This window comes from Thalassophryne amazonica, chromosome 2 (genome assembly GCF_902500255.1).
Source record: "Thalassophryne amazonica chromosome 2, fThaAma1.1, whole genome shotgun sequence".
Taxonomy (NCBI): Eukaryota; Metazoa; Chordata; class Actinopteri; order Batrachoidiformes; family Batrachoididae; genus Thalassophryne; species Thalassophryne amazonica.
Window position 1 is genome coordinate 108090785 of NC_047104.1, and position 17642 is coordinate 108108426.

General features: G+C 42.1%; 1 protein-coding gene across 1 annotated transcript in view; it reads right to left on the reverse strand.

Moving 5' to 3' along the window:
* syt7b (synaptotagmin VIIb) overlaps positions 1-17642 on the reverse strand; it is a 482744-nt gene that overhangs the window by 262380 nt on the left and 202722 nt on the right. The window lies entirely within an intron of this gene.

A 17642-nucleotide genomic window follows, 5' to 3' on the forward strand; every position in this document is an offset into this window, starting at 1 on the left:
GTATTCACAGACTTTGCTCTGAAGCTCAAAATTGAGCTTGAGTGCATCCTGTTTCCACTGATCATCCTGTAGATGTTTTTTCTGCAGCTTAACTGGAGTCCACCTGGGATAAATTCAGTTGGTTGGACATGATTTGGAAAGCCACACACCTGTCGACAATAAGGTCCCACAGTTGAAACACTTCTGCTGCTTTGAAGGTCCCAGTGAGCACAGTGGCCTCCATCATCAGTAAGTGGAAGAAGTTTGGATCCACCAGGACTCTTCCTAGAGCTGGCCGCCTGTCCTAACTGAGTGATCAGGGGAGAAGGGTCTTAGTCAAGGAGGTGACCAAGAACCCAATGGTTATTCTGTCAGAGCTCCAGCATTCCTCTGTAGAGAGAGGAGAACCATCTCTGCAGCAATCCACCAATCAGACCTGTGTGGAAGTCACTCCTTATTAAAAGGCACATGGCAGCCTGCTTGCGGTTTGTCAAAATGCAGCTGAAGAACTCTCAGACCATGAGAAACAAAATTCTCTGGTCTGATGAGACAAAGATTGAAGTCTTTGGTGTGAATGCCAGGCGTTTGGAGGAAACAAGGCACCATCCCTACAGTGAAGCATGGTGGTGGCAGCATCATCATGCTGTGGGGATGTTTTTCAGCAGCTGGAACTGGGTGACTAGTCAGGATTAAGGGAAAGATGAATACAGCAATGCACAGAGACATCCTGGATGAAAACCTGTTCCAGAGCGCTCTTGACCTCAGACTGAGGCGAAGGTTCATCTTTCAGCAGGACAATGACCCTAAGCACACAGTCAAGATATTAAAGGAGTGGCATTAAGACAACTCTGTGAATGTCCTTGAGAGGCCCAGCCAGAGCCCAGACCTGAATCCAACTGAACATCTCTGAAGAGATCTGAAAATGGCTGTGCACCAATGCTCCCCATCCAACCTGATGGAGCTTGAGAGATGCTGTAATTGCTACCAAAGGTGCATAAGCAAAGTATTGAGCAAAGGTGTGAATACTTATGTACACGTGATTTCTTTCTTTTTTTTTTAGTCAATTTGCAAAAAAATTAAATAACCTTTTTTCATGTTGTCATTTTGGGGTGTTGTGTGTAGAATTTTGAGGGGAAAATTAATTTACTCCATTATGGAATAAGGCTATAACATAACAAAATATGGAAAAAGTGAAGTGCTGTGAATACTTTCCGGATGCACTGTGTTTCCCGTTGCTTGAGCCCACAGATAGTTTTATGACCCTCTTGACCAACCATTTGTAGTGCATAAAATGTGCTGTTTAAACATAATGCCTTTCCCTGTGGGATTTTGCTGCAAAGCATGGAAAGCTTTTCACGTTTCACTGGAAAGGTTTGCAGGGTTAAAGAGTCACAGGGGCACTTTGTAAGGAATGTCATACTCCCTTTTACAGATGCCTCACTCTCTTTGCTCAATACGATTTTGATTCACCTTTGGCACCAATTACAGTCTTCTTGAATATGATGCCACAAGCTTGGCACACGTAGCTTTGGGCAGTTTTGTCCATTCCTCTTTGGAGCTTTGGATGCACAGTACCTCTGGTAAAATGTTTTTATTTTTGTGTTTGTGTGCGACTACAGTCACGAAACATGCAGGGGCATGTGTGCCTTTTCATGACTTGAAAAGTGCTGCAAACAGGCTGTCATTTGTCATCCCAGAGGACCTACGGCGGGCTCATGAGCTTATGCCCTTGACCTGCAGGTGTGTTTATGCAGACATCACAACAGTCTGCAGGCAGAGCCATGAAAGAGTGTTTGTGTAAGGACTGTGATCTGCTGTCCTTAATGAGGGCATCCAGAGGTTTACAATGTGAGACAAGACAGGCTACGGGTGAATGGACACAGCTGAAGAGTCATTATGACTCACAGAGACACTGAAGAGGAACAAAGAAACATGGCTTCTTGGGCGAGAGGATAAAATCTCATACTGTGAACTGTGGGAAAAAAAATGGAAAGACACCTGTTTCACTATAAAATGAGAACACGTATGTTTGTTTGTGGTGTGAAACTGAAATTTATATGATCTTCATTTTGGTAAATGTGCACATGATTTTAAATTTCTGACCGACACTGGATACATCACAGGGTGTGCGTGCGTGTGTTCTTGTGCACGAGTGCGTGCGTGCATATGGAGTGAGACCACATGGATGTTTTTTTTTAAGTTTGTTTATTTTTTATTTTAAAGAATGAAAGTCCGGCAGGTAAAAAATGTCAGTCTGTTGTCAGTCAAATAAAGAAGCAGATATTTGACCACCAGCCTGCATTGTGTTGTACCCCAGCTATATTTTCTGATTTTTGTTTTAAATTTACATTTGCAATGTACTGTAAGTGCAATGTGCTTTTAATATTAATAATGACGGGGCGTGACGATGTGGTTACTGATGATCTGATTGGCCATTTAATTGCTTTTCAGTTCTGACATTTGACAAAATAGACTTCTGCTTAACGGTACATTTTGTTGCAACTGAAATGTATTAGAGCAGCTTGTTCATAACTGTAAAGGCACCTTGCCACTTGCACAAACTTGATCACTGCACTGCTGCGCAATTCATTGAGGACACGTTTGCTCTCAGAACTTGGCTGATGGAAGCATTCTCTCATCCCTCCCAGAATCACAGAAAAATTATCTACAGCTACAGGTTGTGTCGTACGTGTCGTTCAGTGGAGAACGCATTTGGAATCTTGTCTCAAAGATAATTATTTACAATGTATATATTGTAATGGATTGGTAAAACAGTTGCATTTTCATTCCATCTTATGAGTTAGATAATGTATATGTAAAGTTATGTTCATTATAGATGTAACATCTCATCATAATTGTTCAGATGGCCTGCTTGCAATGAAATGCATTGACACACAGTGACACACAAGATTTTTGAGTGGGCTGCACAACGTTCACAATTAGTTCACAAAATTTCCTGTATATTTGTATTGTAAATTGTGTTGGTAGCATGGCCCAAGCAGAGGGCCACCCCTTTGAGTCTGGTCTGCTTGAGGTTTCTTCCTCAAATCTTCAGAGGGACTTTATCCTTACCACTGTTGCCTGTGTACTTGCCCTGGGGGTTGGTAAGGTTAGACCTTACTTGTGTGAAGTGCCTTGAGGCAACTTTGTTATGATTTGATATATATGAAGTAAATTGAAAATTGAATTGAGTTCACAAAATTAATTATTATTATTATTATTTCAAAATTTTCTTTGCGCATTTGGATGCAGTCACGCACAGTTCATGCGCAGTTTACAACAGTTTATGGCCAATTTACTCATTGGCACGCAAGATTGCATGCCAGTGCAGAAATCAAATTTGTGCAAGTGTCAAGGCACCTTAACTTATGTAGCTAGAGGGGAAATTTTTCTTTTGTGTGCTGCCATCTAGTGAAGGTAAGTAATCAGCTATCAGTGGTCTTGCTGAATGTATTTACTGAATGGGTCACTTTAATCATGATCAGAAAAATTCTCTCCCCCCGAGAAATTTATCAGCAGCTGCCACTGCTGCTGATAAATGGAAAAGGCAGCATTCATTGGAATGAGGTCTATTAGCTCTGTATCACACATGCAACAAACCACAGACTGACAACAAACATTGTATGCATTGCATCATCAACTACAGCCTGTTGACATGAATGCAGCACAGCAGCTTGTGTGAGCAGGAGGAAGGAAAAGAAAGATGAAAGTAATCACATCTTGCCTGCTGTATGTCATTTACAGTGCTTGTAATATATCTGAAAAGATTTTACTTAGTGGGAACTCTGCTTTGCCACTGACCCTCCACACCCACACCCACATAATATTCTCACTTGCCCAACCCATGGGTCAACTCACAGATGCCCAAGAGTTACGGGTTAAATATGCATCACTAATATGCAACAAAGGAATATGAAAATGTGTCAACTGCAAATTCAGATAATGCTTTGAAAAAAAACACATTGCAAAATTGCACAATACAACAAAAGAGCAAACATCACAAAAAGAGGATTCTGCCTCGAGGACTTTTACTGACTTCTACTTCAAGTGTTCAGTGCTTTGCTACAGAACCGTATTGCATTCACTGAATTAAAAAAAAATCAGACTGCTAATCTCATAATTATGAGAAAAGATCTTCTAATCATGAGATCAGGCTATTTTATATTTGTGTGTGTGTGTGTGTGTGTGTGTGTGTGTGTGTGTGTGTGTGTGTGTGTGTATGTGTAATTGCTTCCATACAATGTGCTTCTGTACTTCCAGTCCCTCAGTAAAGACAAGCGTTACAATTCCTGAGTCATAATCGAAAATGGGCCAATTTGTAACCACCAACACTGCGCTGTGATCGCACACCATGTGCACACAGTGTGCCCCGTGCACTGCCTCCAGCGAAGTGGGGCACGGGGCACCCAGATTGGCATGTGCCCTGCTGGGAGTGAGCCCCTGTTTGTCTCTCAGTGGTTGGTGGGGCTGTGTGAGTCAAAGCTGGAATTCTGGAGGGGAGCGAGACACGTCTCATGTGAGATGCCCCGTGCTCTTCCGTGGACATCATCCAAGAGCACCTTAGGGGAAAATACACACTTTGTGTGTTATCATCGGCTAACCTCAGCCATAATTACGAGATCCTGATCTCGTAATTGGGAGATTTTTTTCTCCTAATTATGAGATCAGCGGCCAATTTTTTTTTATCCAGTGAATGCAATACGCTTCTGTACATTGCAAATAAAATAATAAAATATGAATTTATAACAAGTTTAAGAATGAAATCATCAACAAGTTAAATAAAAAAACTTATTCGGCTCTGATGACCATGTAGAGATAAAGAGCAGAGCACCATAAATGCACTTAACAGTCCATCAAATAAAATCCTGCAGGCAGAAAACGTTTTTGTGTTGCAAGTACTTGCTTTGTGTTGTGCTGTTTTGCAGTGCTTCTGTGATTTTTGTGTGCACGATGTGAATTTGCAGCAAACACCACATTATCAATTTCAATTGTTACATGTGCTATAGGTTATATTTGCATTCTCTCTGTTTGCAAGCACTACTTTACAGTTTTCCAACCTCCTCACCGGGCCATCACCTTGACGAGGTGTGTGAAACCCAGGGAGGAGAGTAGAGGACCCACAAGGTCGACATTAATGTGGTCAAATCTCCACTCAGGCATGTGGAATTGTGTCAGAGGAGCTTTGGAGTGGTGGTGGTGGATTCTGGAGTACTGACACTCTCCACACAGCCCAGTCTCACGTTTTTGTTTTTCGTGCTCCCGTCACGAAATGAGTCAAATTTTCATGACGGGGTGTTTTTTAACTCACTATTCCTAACCCTACTCCGACCCCCGACCCTAACCTTAACCATAACCACCCCAACCCCCCCCCCCCCCCCCCACTTCAGTTTTAATTTCATGCAGCCATCACGGAATGGATTACAATGAATTTGTGCTGCCGTAACGAAAATGAGGCGCTTTTCGTCACAATATCATGAACCAATAGATTAATGTATATTTTGTGCTGCTGAAGCACGACTTGTCGTGAGACCAGGTTGCTCCACAAGAGTCTGCCCAGTCCCTCAAGTCCTTCTTGAGCCCATGCCAGACACACTTGGCTGCCACCAACTTCTGGGACGGTTTTCTACCCGGTCGGGAAGGGCCATGCACAGCATCAAAAACATGTCACTTCCATGCAGCAGGGACGGCGGGCTGTGGCTGTCCATTTTGTAAAGCAACATGGTACTGCCATCACTGAAGTCAATCTATGTCTACTGTAGTCCAGTGGCAGTAGACCTGAGTGACTGCACATCTGAGTCAGTGGCCTGATCAGCTGCCATGTGGGTGTAGTCCTTCCCGAGGTCCCCAGTGGCAGCAACAGCTCAAGAGAAGCAGTCCACAGTGAAGCTTGTCATACTCGTTGACATACATGTTGTATGTCTGTGGTGAACTCTGAAGTGTAAGAGAGCTGTCGTGTTGGCGGGTGGACCATGGTTACTGCACTTTAGCCTTGGCAAAGATCAGCAGTTTGTGATAGAAGAAAGCCATAAACTGCTGACTCTCCAGCAGTGAACATAAGTGTCAAACAGTGAAGTTTAGGGCAAACAGATCCCGGTCAAAAGTGCTATACTTGCACTCACTGGGGTGTAACTGCCAACTAAAAAATCAAGCAGTTGCCAGGTACCGTTCACCCACTGCTCATGCACTGCAGCCACAGCATAGTCCAATGCATCCTTGGTAATGGCTACTGGGGTCTCCGTTGATGGATGAGCCAGCATCGTCACAGCATCCTAAGCAGCTTTAGCATCTGTGAACGGCGTGTCTTTCGCTGGACCAATCCACCAGGTGTGTGGGTGCTTTCCCCTTCAGGGCCTCATGCAGGGGGTTCATGACCACAGTGGCTTTCATGCAGACTGAGGCGCTTGAAAAGTAGCCACAGGTGGAACAGATGCTCTATTTGGGAGGTATTGGCCATGAGGATGTCATTCAGGTATACAAACAGGAAAGACAGGTCACATAGCACAGAGTTCATAAGGCGGTGGAGCGACTGGGTGGCATTCTTTAGGCCAAAAAGCATTCTCAGAACTCAAACAGTCTAAAAGTGGGGATCACTGCTGTTTTAGGGACGACTAGTGCGTGGACAGGCACTTGGTGGTATCTGCAGACAAGGTCCACCAAGATGACCTTACCAAGTGTACTGAAAAATCCTGGATGTGGGGCATTGGGTAGCGGTCCAGCGTCAAAACATCAAAGGGCCCGCGTCCCTGTAACCTAGAATGAGACATACATTTATGTGTGCAGCGCACCCCTCAGCACATTTTCAAACATACAACACAGAACACACTAATCACAATTGATAACAGGGTATAGTGAATTATGTACATAATGTCCATTACATATTGAATTATGTCCACTACACAGTTCACTTTTAGTAAATAAGAACGTGAGTGTGAAAGATGGCTTACGCAGTGTTTTTGTACATAAGCAGTCTTAGTAAATGAAGCCCCAGGTGTATTCAAATCCCATTTTACAGCTAAAAAAACAGAGAAAAACAGTAATCACACCAACTCATTCATTTTCAGGACTCTATGAAATGCCATTGTTTCTGTACCTGTTGCTTTAAACTGTTTGCCCCTCCCTTTTGATAGAGGTCAGTGCCCTTTCTCTCTCCCTCTGTGAATCTCACAGATCAAGCAGTAGTCGAGATTAGGGTTGAGCCGGATAGTCGTTTCAGATGAGTATCCAGTATGGATAAAGCATTTTTGATGAGTATGAGCATGATACGAATAAAACTCATCAATATCTGTGCTCGTGCTGAAGGAAAATTCTCATTGGCTGAATGACTTCACGCTCTGTGATTGGCCAGTCACACACAGCGCCTGCCTCTCCCAACACAGACACATCTCTCTGCAGCTGCTCTGCAGCTGTCTCTCACTCTCGCAGAGATACACACACAGACAGGATCTCTCTCTGTGCTTGGCTTGATTCTACCTCACATTTCTCTGTCAGTACTCAGTTTTCTTCAGCTCGCCTCTTTTTCAGTTTGTCTGATATTTAAAGTTACTTGGGGAACTTGTTTCGTATCTGCTTTTTACAAGACAGAGCTGAAAACGGCTCATGTCGCGTCGGTCACTGCATCCACTCTGCTCGGGTTTTTATTTATTTATTTAACTGTTTGCTTGGTCTTCGTTTTGTTGGGTGATATAAAGTCAGGTGGAAAACTTTGCTCCGACTGAACGTGGTGCTTTTGAGAAGAATACAGTAAACAAGGCTGACATATTATTTCCCTGTTTGCCATCACTGGATGTTTGCATGAATCACCAAGTTCACCAAAATAAACAGTCTTACAGACCACACACATACACACATATAGCTGAACACGCAAAGTAGCCTATGTTAATATTTTTATTGAATATGGCTGCATGCAGTGTCTGACACTTTCTCACTGCAGTTCATAAAATAAATTGGTCAGTCGAACAACCTCTCTCTCTCCATCTCACACAGTCACTTAGTCATAACACAGATACACATACGCACACACACCTTAATCAGTATTGTTTAACTTTGTGTGGAAAAAAATGCCAAGGTTAGGTAGTAAAAATAAATAAATAATTGGAAAAAAAATCACAGTTTGATCATAAAATTAAAAAAAAGAAAGTCGAGTATGACAACTCTTGTTCATGCATACTTAGTAGTTCATAATTTCCTACTACACTGAATGTCAATTCTGAGGCTGTTCTGTTATTCATTCATACACTTAAGAATATTCATGTTCTGAGTTTATAAAAAACTTGTTCTGTAAAATAGTTACTTTATTATTGTGATCAAAAACATTGAATCTAAATTCTGAGGTTGTTCTGTAAATATTCATTCATACGTTTAAGAAGAATATTCATGTTCTGAATTCATAAAAACTTGTTCTGTAAATAGTTCTCTTACTTGTGTGATCAAAAACATTGATTTGAATCTCAATTTTGAGGCTGTTCTGTAAATAGTTTTCAAATTAACAAATACAGCAACTTCTGATCATAGTGCAGCAGCTAAGAGAATATTTAGAGCAAAATCATGCAAGTGGTGATACAAGTACCAAAGTTGGCACAAATACTCCTTAAACATTACTCTTTTGAAAAAACCGACTGGCCACTTGAATTTTCAATAGGCGGCCAGGTAGGATTCAAAGGATTCAAAAGAATTTTATTGTCATATGCACAAAGGAACATGTTCCCTGCACAATGAAATGTGTCTACTGCATTTAACGCATCCTAATAGCCAGTTAGGAGCAGAAGTCGCCATTAGGCGCCCGGGGACCAGCTCCACATGTACATCCCTGCCTTGGTCAACAGCAGGGCTGAGCAAACCAAGACCGACCCATAACAAACGACACACACATAACACACAACACACATAGGCCGGCCCGGTACATAAACACATATAAAAAGCACACACAAGGTAAGGAAGAGAAAAAAAACCCCTCATAGCCGCTGCGTTACACAGCAGCAATGAGGAAAAAAAACCCCATCAGCACAGAAAAACAATAATCACACAGACAAACAAGGACGCAGGTGTTGTGAATTATTCATTGTTATTTGATATGAAATTAATGTAACATGATTTACTTGAACAGTTTAATTAACATGCTTGTGCATTGATTTAAATGTGCCAAAATATGTATTGAAAGGATCCTGTATTCATTTATTTTGAAAACCCGGAAGTATTATACTGAAGGCAATTAACAGGAACTGTTCCGAGTTTAGTGGCCATCTTGACTGTGATGTGAAACGGCAAGTTGGAGTTGCTCCCTTTTCTTTTTTTGTGTAAATAAATTCTGAACAGATAAGGCTCACAAAAGACATCCGCACCTCCGTCATGATTGTAGAAGCTTTCACTACGTAACAGCAGGACAACAACCGAGATTTGAAAGTCCAGTTTATCAGAACACTCCAATTAGGAGCACTCCTAATAGCACTCCTCCCTCCTTATCTTTCCTGCTTCTGTGGCGTGTTGTCTGTGAGGCTGCAGCTTTGCTCTTCTGGAAAACGACAAAAATGGATCTGTTAAAGTGGTCTCTGAACGCAATTGACACTATTTTTTCTACAAGACATTCGGGGGCGGAGGACCCGACCTGTCCTGCCGGGACGCATGTGATGGGTTACGTGATGGACTCGTGGAGGAGATGGCAGGTCATGTGCCTTTACATGCTTTCTGTGGAGGACGTCGAAGATGTGTATATATTCGGCTTGGTGGTGACCGGCTTTCTGCTGTGTGGAGCGGGCATGGCGCTGGTTTACCGGAAAATCAAGAAAGTGGAAGCAGCTTTGATTGGGCCTTCCAGGCTGCCCTACATGATTGATTCGATTGGGAAGGCAGTGGCTGCACAGTCGGCGGGTGTTAACCGCACGCTGGAAAACATCTCGGGTAGGATTGCAGCTCTGGAAACCTGCTTTGACCGTCTGTGAAGACCACATTCTACATTCAGATGCATTGAGAGCCACTCTGTTCTCAGAACTGTGGAATCTTTCAGGCGTCTGCTAATCTGGTTATTCATTTGTCCTCCCCAACACAGCTGCACTTCAAGGTGGATGTGATAAAAAAAACCTCCTCAAGAAGATCAACACTTAAGCCTCGCTCCCTGGTCATCCCCCCTCCCCTCAGCTTCTCCAGCTCTGACGTTGACTGTGGACAGTGGACTGCTCAGGGCTGAGCCCCTCCCCCTCAAGGATTGTCGGACAAGGCCGTTGACGGTGCCAAATAGGCTGCCTCCGGAGTGTTCTGATAAACTGGACCTTCAAATCTCGGTTGTCGTCCTGCGTCCTTGTTTTGTCTGTGTGATTATTGTTTTTCTGTGTTGATGGGGATTTTTTTCCTCATTGCTGCTGTGTAACACAGCGGCTATGAGGGTTTTTTTTTCTCCTTTTCCCTCGTGTTTTGCTTTTCAATATATGTTTATGTACCGGGCCGGCCTATGTGTGTTGTGTGTTATGTGTGTGTCGTTTGTTATGGGTCGGTCTTGGTTTGCTCAGCCCTACTGTTGACCAAGGCAGGGATGTACATCTGGAGCTGGTCCCCAGGCGCCTAATGGCGACTTCTGCTCCTACTGGCAATTGTTCTTCTGTGCATATGACAATAAAATTCCTTTGAATCCTTGAATCCTTTGAATCCTTTGTAAACTTGTGCATTTATTGATGATGTAATGACAGCTATCTCCCCAGTGCCTTTACCTGACATGCAGCCCCATATCATCAATGACTGTGGAAATTTACATGTTCTCTTCAGGCAGTCATCTTTATAAATCTCATTGGAACGGCACCAAAAAGTTCCAGCATCATCACCTTGCCCAATGCAGATTCGAGATTCATCACTGAATATGACTTTCATCCAGTCATCCACAGTCCACGATTGCTTTTCCTTAGCCCATTGTAAGCTTGTTTTTTTCTGTTTAGGTGTTAATGATGGCTTTCGTTTAGCTTTTCTGTATGTAAATCCCATTTCCTTTAGGCGGTTTCTTACAGTTTGGTCACAGACATTGACTCCAGTTTCCTCCCATTCGTTCGTCATTTGTTTTGTTGTGCATTTTCGATTTTTGAGACATATCGCTTTAAGTTTTCTGTCTTGACGCTTTGATGACTTCCTTGGTCTACCAGTATGTTTGCCTTTAACAACCTTCCCATGTTGTTTGTATTTGGTCCAGAGTTTAGACACAGCTGACTGTGAACAACCAACATCTTTTGCAACATTGCGTGATGATTTACCCTCTTTTAAGAGTTTGATAATCCTCTCCTTTGTTTCAATTGACATCTCTCGTGTTGGAGCCATGATTCATGTCAGTCCACTTGGTGCAACAGCTCTCCAAGGTGTGATCACTCCTTTTTAGATGCAGACTAACGAGCAGATCTGATTTGATGCAGGTGTTAGTTTTGGGAATGATAATTTAATCAATCAATCAATCAACTTTTTTCTTATATAGCGCCAAATCACAACAAACAGTTGCCCCAAGGCGCTCTATATTGTAAGGCAAGGCCATACAATAATTATGAAAAACCCCAACGGTCAAAACGACCCCCTATGAGCAAGCACTTGGCTACAGTGGGAAGGAAAAACTCCCTTTTAACAGGAAGAAACCTCCAGCAGAACCAGGCTCAGGGAGGGGCAGTCTTCTGCTGAGACTGGTTGGGGCTGAGGGAAAGAACCAGGAAAAAGACATGCTGTGAAGGGGGGCAGAGATCGATCACTAATGATTAAATGCAGAGTGATGCATACGGAGCAAAAAGAGAAAGAAACAGTGCATCATGGGAACCCCCCCACAGTCTACGTCTAAAGCAGCATAACCAAGGGATGGTCCAGGGTCACCTGATCCAGCCCTAACTATAAGCCTTAGCGAAAAGGAAAGTTTTAAGCCTAATCTTAAAAGTAGAGAGGGTATCTGTCTCCCTGATCTGAATTGGGAGCTGGTTCCACAGGAGAGGAGCCTGAAAGCTGAAGGCTCTGCCTCCCATTCTACTCTTACAAACCCTAGGAACTACAAGTAAGCCTGCAGTCTGAGAGCGAAGCGCTCTAATGGGGTAATATGGTACTACGAGGTCCCTAAGATAAGATGGGACCTGATTATTCAAAACCTTATAAGTAAGAAGAAGAATTTTAAATTCTATTCTAGAATTAACAGGAAGCCAATGAAGAGAGGCCAACACGGGTGAGATATGCTCTCTCCTGCTAGTCCCCGCCAGTACTCTAGCTGCAGCATTCTGAACCAACTGAAGGCTTTTTAGGGAACTTTTAGGACAACCTGATAATAATGAATTACAATAGTCCAGCCTAGAGGAAATAAATGCATGAATTAATTTTTCAGCATCACTCTGAGACAAGACCTTTCTGATTTTAGAGATATTGCGTAAATGCAAAAAGGCAGTCCTACATATTTGTTTAATATGCGCTTTGAATGACATGTCCTGATCAAAAATGACTCCAAGATTTCTCACAGTATTACTAGAGATCAGGGAAATGCCATCCAGAGTAACGATCTGGTTAGACACCATGCTTCTAAGATTTGTGGGGCCAAGTACAATAACTTCAGTTTTATCTGAGTTTAAAAGCAGGAAATTAGAGGTCATCCATGTCTTTATGTCTGTAAGACAATCCTGCAGTTTAGCTAATTGGTGTGTATCCTCTGGCTTCATGGATAGATAAAGCTGGGTATCATCTGCGTAACAATGAAAATTTAAGCAATACCGTCTAATAATACTGCCTAAGGGAAGCATGTATAAAGTGAATAAAATTGGTCCTAGCACAGAACCTTGTGGAACTCCATAATTAACTTTAGTCTGTGAAGAAGATTCCCCATTTACATGAACAAACTGTAATCTATTAGACAAATATGATTCAAACCACCGCAGCGCAGTGCCTTTAATACCTATGGCATGCTCTAATCTCTGTAATAAAATTTTATGGTCAACAGTATCAAAAGCAGCACTGAGGTCCAACAAAACAAGCACAGAGATAAGTCCACTGTCCGAAGCCATAAGAAGATCATTTGTAACCTTCACTAATGCTGTTTCTGTACTATGATGAATTCTAAAACCTGACTGAAACTCTTCAAATAGACCATTCCTCTGCAGGTGATCAGTTAGCTGTTTTACAACTACCCTCTCAAGAATCTTTGAGAGAAAAGGAAGGTTGGAGATTGGTCTATAATTAGCTAAGATAGCTGGGTCAAGTGATGGCTTTTTAAGTAATGGTTTAATTACTGCCACCTTAAAGGCCTGTGGTACATAACCAACTAACAAAGATAGATTGATCATATTTAAGATTGAAGCATTGAATAATGGTAGGACTTCCTTGAGAAGCGTGGCAGGAATGGGGTCTAATAAACATGTTGATGGTTTGGATGAAGTAACTAATGAAAATAACTCAGACAGAACAATCGGAGAGAAAGAGTCTAACCAAATACCGGCATCACTGAAAGCAGCCAAAGATAACGATACATCTTTGGGATGGTTATGAGTAATTTTTTCTCTAATAGTCAAAATTTTGTTAGCAAAGAAAGTCATGAAGTCATTACTAGTTAAAGTTAATGGAATACTCAGCTCAATAGAGCTCTGACTCTTTGTCAGCCTGGCTACAGTGCTGAAAAGAAACCTGGGGTTGTTCTTATTTTCTTCAATTAGTGATGAGTAGAAAGATGTCCTAGCTTTACGGAGGGCTTTTTTATAGAGCAACAAACTCTTTTTCCAGGCTAAGTGAAGATCTTCTAAATTAGTGAGACGCCATTTCCTCTCCAACTTACGGGTTATCTGCTTTAAGCTACGAGTTTGTGAGTTATACCACGGAGTCAGACACTTCTGATTTAAAGCTCTCTTTTTCAGAGGAGCTACAGCATCCAAGGTTGTCTTCAATGAGGATGTAAAACTATTGACGAGATACTCTAACTCCCTTACAGAGTTTAGGTAGCTACTCTGCTCTGTGTTGGTATATGACATTAGAGAACATAAAGAAGGAATCATATCCTTAAACCTAGTTACAGCGCTTTCTGAAAGACTTCTAGTGTAATGAAACTTATTCCCCACTGCAGGGTAGTCCATCAGGGTAAATGTAAATGTTATTAAAAAATGATCAGACAGAAGGGAGTTTTCAGGGAATACTGTTAAGTCTTCTATTTCCATACCATAAGTCAGAACAAGATCTAAGATATGATTAAAGTGGTGGGTGGACTCATTTACTTTTTGAGCAAAGCCAATAGAGTCTAATAATAGATTAAATGCAGTGTTGAGGCTGTCATTCTCAGCATCTGTGTGGATGTTAAAATCGCCCACTATAATTATCTTATCTGAGCTAAGCACTAAGTCAGACAAAAGGTCTGAAAATTCACAGAGAAACTCACAGTAACGACCAGGTGGACGATAGATAATAACAAATAAAACTGGTTTTTGAGACTTCCAATTTGGATGGACAAGACTAAGAGACAAGCTTTCAAATGAATTAAAGCTCTGTCTAGGTTTTTGATTAATTAATAAGCTGGAATGGAAGATTGCTGCTAATCCTCCGCCCCGGCCCGTGCTACGAGCATTCTGACAGTTAGTGTGACTCGGGGGTGTTGACTCATTTAAACTAACATATTCATCCTCCTGTAACCAGGTTTCTGTAAGGCAGAATAAATCAATATGTTGATCAATTATTATATCATTTACCAACAGGGACTTAGAAGAGAGAGACCTAATGTTTAATAGACCACATTTAACTGTTTTAGTCTGTGGTGCAATTGAAGGTGCTATATTATTTTTTCTTTTTGAATTTTTATGCTTAAATAGATTTTTGCTGATTATTGGTGGCCTGGGAGCAGGCACCGTCTCCATGGGGACGGGGCAACGAGGGGACGGCAGGGGGAGAGAAGCTGCAGAGAGGTGTATAAGACCACAGCTCTGCCTCCTGGTCCCAACGCTGGACAGTCACAGTTTGGAGGATCCAAGAAAATTGGCCAGATTTCTAGAAATGAGAGCTGCTCCATCCAAAGTGGGATGGATGCCGTCTCTCCTAACAAGACCAGGTTTTCCCCAGAAGCTTTGCCAATTATCAATGAAGCCCACCTCATTTTTTGGACACCACTCAGACAGCCAGCAATTCAAGGAGAACATGCGGCTAAACATGTCACTCCCGGTCTGATTGAGGAAGGGCCCAGAGAAAACAACAGAGTCCGACATTGTTTTTGCAAAGTTACACACCGATTTAATGTTAATTTTAGTGACCTCCGATTGGCGTAACCGAGTGTCATTACTGCCGACGTGAATTACAATCTTACCAAATTTACGCTTAGCCTTAGCCAGCAATTTCAAATGTCCTTCGATGTCGCCTGCTCTGGCCCCCGGAAGACAATTGACAATGGTTGCTGGTGTCGCTAACTTCACATTTCTCAAAACAGAGTCGCCAATAACCAGAGTTTGATCCTCGGCGAGTGTATCGTCGAGTGGGGAAAAACGGTTGGAGATGTGAACGGGTTGACGGTGTACACGGGCTTCTGTTTAGGGCTACGCTTCCTCCTCACAGTCACCCAGTCAGCCTGCTTTCCCGACTGCCCGGGATCTGCCAGGGGGGAACTAACGGCGGCTAAGCTACCTTGGTCCGCACCGACTACAGGGGCCTGGCTAGCTGTAGAATTTTCCACGGTGCGGAGCCGAGTCTCCAATTCGCCCAGCCTGGCCTCCAAAGCTACGAATAAGCTGCACTTATTACAAGTACCGTTACTGCTAAAGGAGGCCGAGGAATAACTAAACATTTCACACCCAGAGCAGAAAAGTACGGGAGAGACAGGAGAAGCCGCCATGCTAAATCGGCTAAGAGCTAGTAGCTACGCAACCTAGCGGATTCCTAAAAACACACAAAGTGAATAATGTGTAAATAATTTAGAGGTGATTCAGCAGAAGGAGTGCCTTAATTAAGGCACCAAACAGGCCATGAAGCAGCACAGGTAACGCACAACAACAGCGAACGCACGACAACGGTGCTAAAATAAAATAAAAATCGACTAAACACGCTGTGTAGCAGCACAGGTAACGCACGACAACAGTGCTAAAAAAAAAAATAAATAAAATAAAAACGAAAGCGTTAGCAAGCTAGTTAGCTTGCCATCGCTGATGAAAGTTAGCTGATAAAAGTGCTCCGTCGCGATGTTTCGACCGTTAGAGGTCTTCCTTAGGCGTTGGAGCACAGTAAAAAAGTAAAAAAAGTAAAAAGGTAAAAAAGTAAAAAAGTCTTGAAAAAGTTCAAAGTCCAAAGCAGCAGGTAGCAGTCTCTGTGTAAACAGTCCCAACAGAGAGCCAAAATTCTGATGCAATCTCACTCCGAAGACAGGAAGTACCTCCAGCTACCAGTAGATTCGGCTAAGTGGCCGACATAAGTATTGGAGGCAATCCGGGGAAGCAGGGTGATTCCATAATTTTTTCCTCAGAATTGAATGAGTCCATATTTTTTTCCCTCTGCTTGGTCTAAAAAAGTAACCGTTACTGACTGCCACAATTTTTTTTTCTGATTTCTTATAGTGTTTCTTAAAGCCAGAAAGATGCCATTTGAAATGACTTTAGTTTTGTGTCATGTCTGTGATCTGCTTTTTTTCTACAAAATTAAACAACTGAATGCACATCCTCCGAGGTCTGTGATTCCATAATTTTTGCCAGGGGTTGTAGAATCCAATGGACGTTGACCTTGTTTTACCTTTACTTTGGAGACCAAACATTCAACACATCAAAACTATTCCATTTATTAATCCTATTAGCTCAACCAATAATTTGCATCACTTTTTAGCAAAATTGAAGGAACTTTAACTTTTGACCCCTGTACAAACAACTGAAACTAACCTTTGTCACCATTTTTGCTGTTTTTACCCCATAACTCCTGATCATTCGGGCATAGATAGTCCAAACTATACCTTTTTGGAATCTTTATGATCAGACAAATAATGTGGTATAGTTTTCAAAATGATTTGAGCATTTTTAATTTTGACCCCTGTGTAATTCTTCAATTGACCCCTACCTGGCCGCCTATTGAAACTCAAGTGGCCAGTCGTTTTTTTCAAAAGAGTAATGTCTAAGGAGTATTTGTACCAGCTTTAGTGCTTGTATCACCATTTGCACGATTGTTTCAGTTATCTGCTGCACTATCAATCCATATCAATTTCACACTTAAAATAATGTACTGATTTTAGCCCCAGCCATTTTGGGTTAAGCCACACCCATTTCCAGTTTAGGCCCAGCCCACTATAAGTACAGATACGGATACAGATAATTTAGATGGTTGAACAGATACAGATAGTGGTGTACTCGCTCATCCCTAGTCCAGATACAGATTTTTGATACTTGTGTCACAGAAGCCTAAAACAAGCTCAAGCTTAAATTTCTCCTATAATAAGGCAGTGTCTACATACGCAATCATCTATAAGTCTTTGAGGATGTTTAATATAAAACTCCAACAATATTTATGAGGGAAAGAAAGATGGAATACAAATTTGCACAATAGATCCTCTTTAGAAGACCATTTAGAGTTACCAGACTGTTGAAATGAAGGAGCACAGTTCACAATTTTCAACTGGATCAGCAGCCAACTGATAACTTTTTGAACCTGTGACTGACCTGAGAAAGCCACACATTGTTTAGGGAGAATGATTTATGTCACAACTGATGAATTGCATTTGGGAACACACAGTG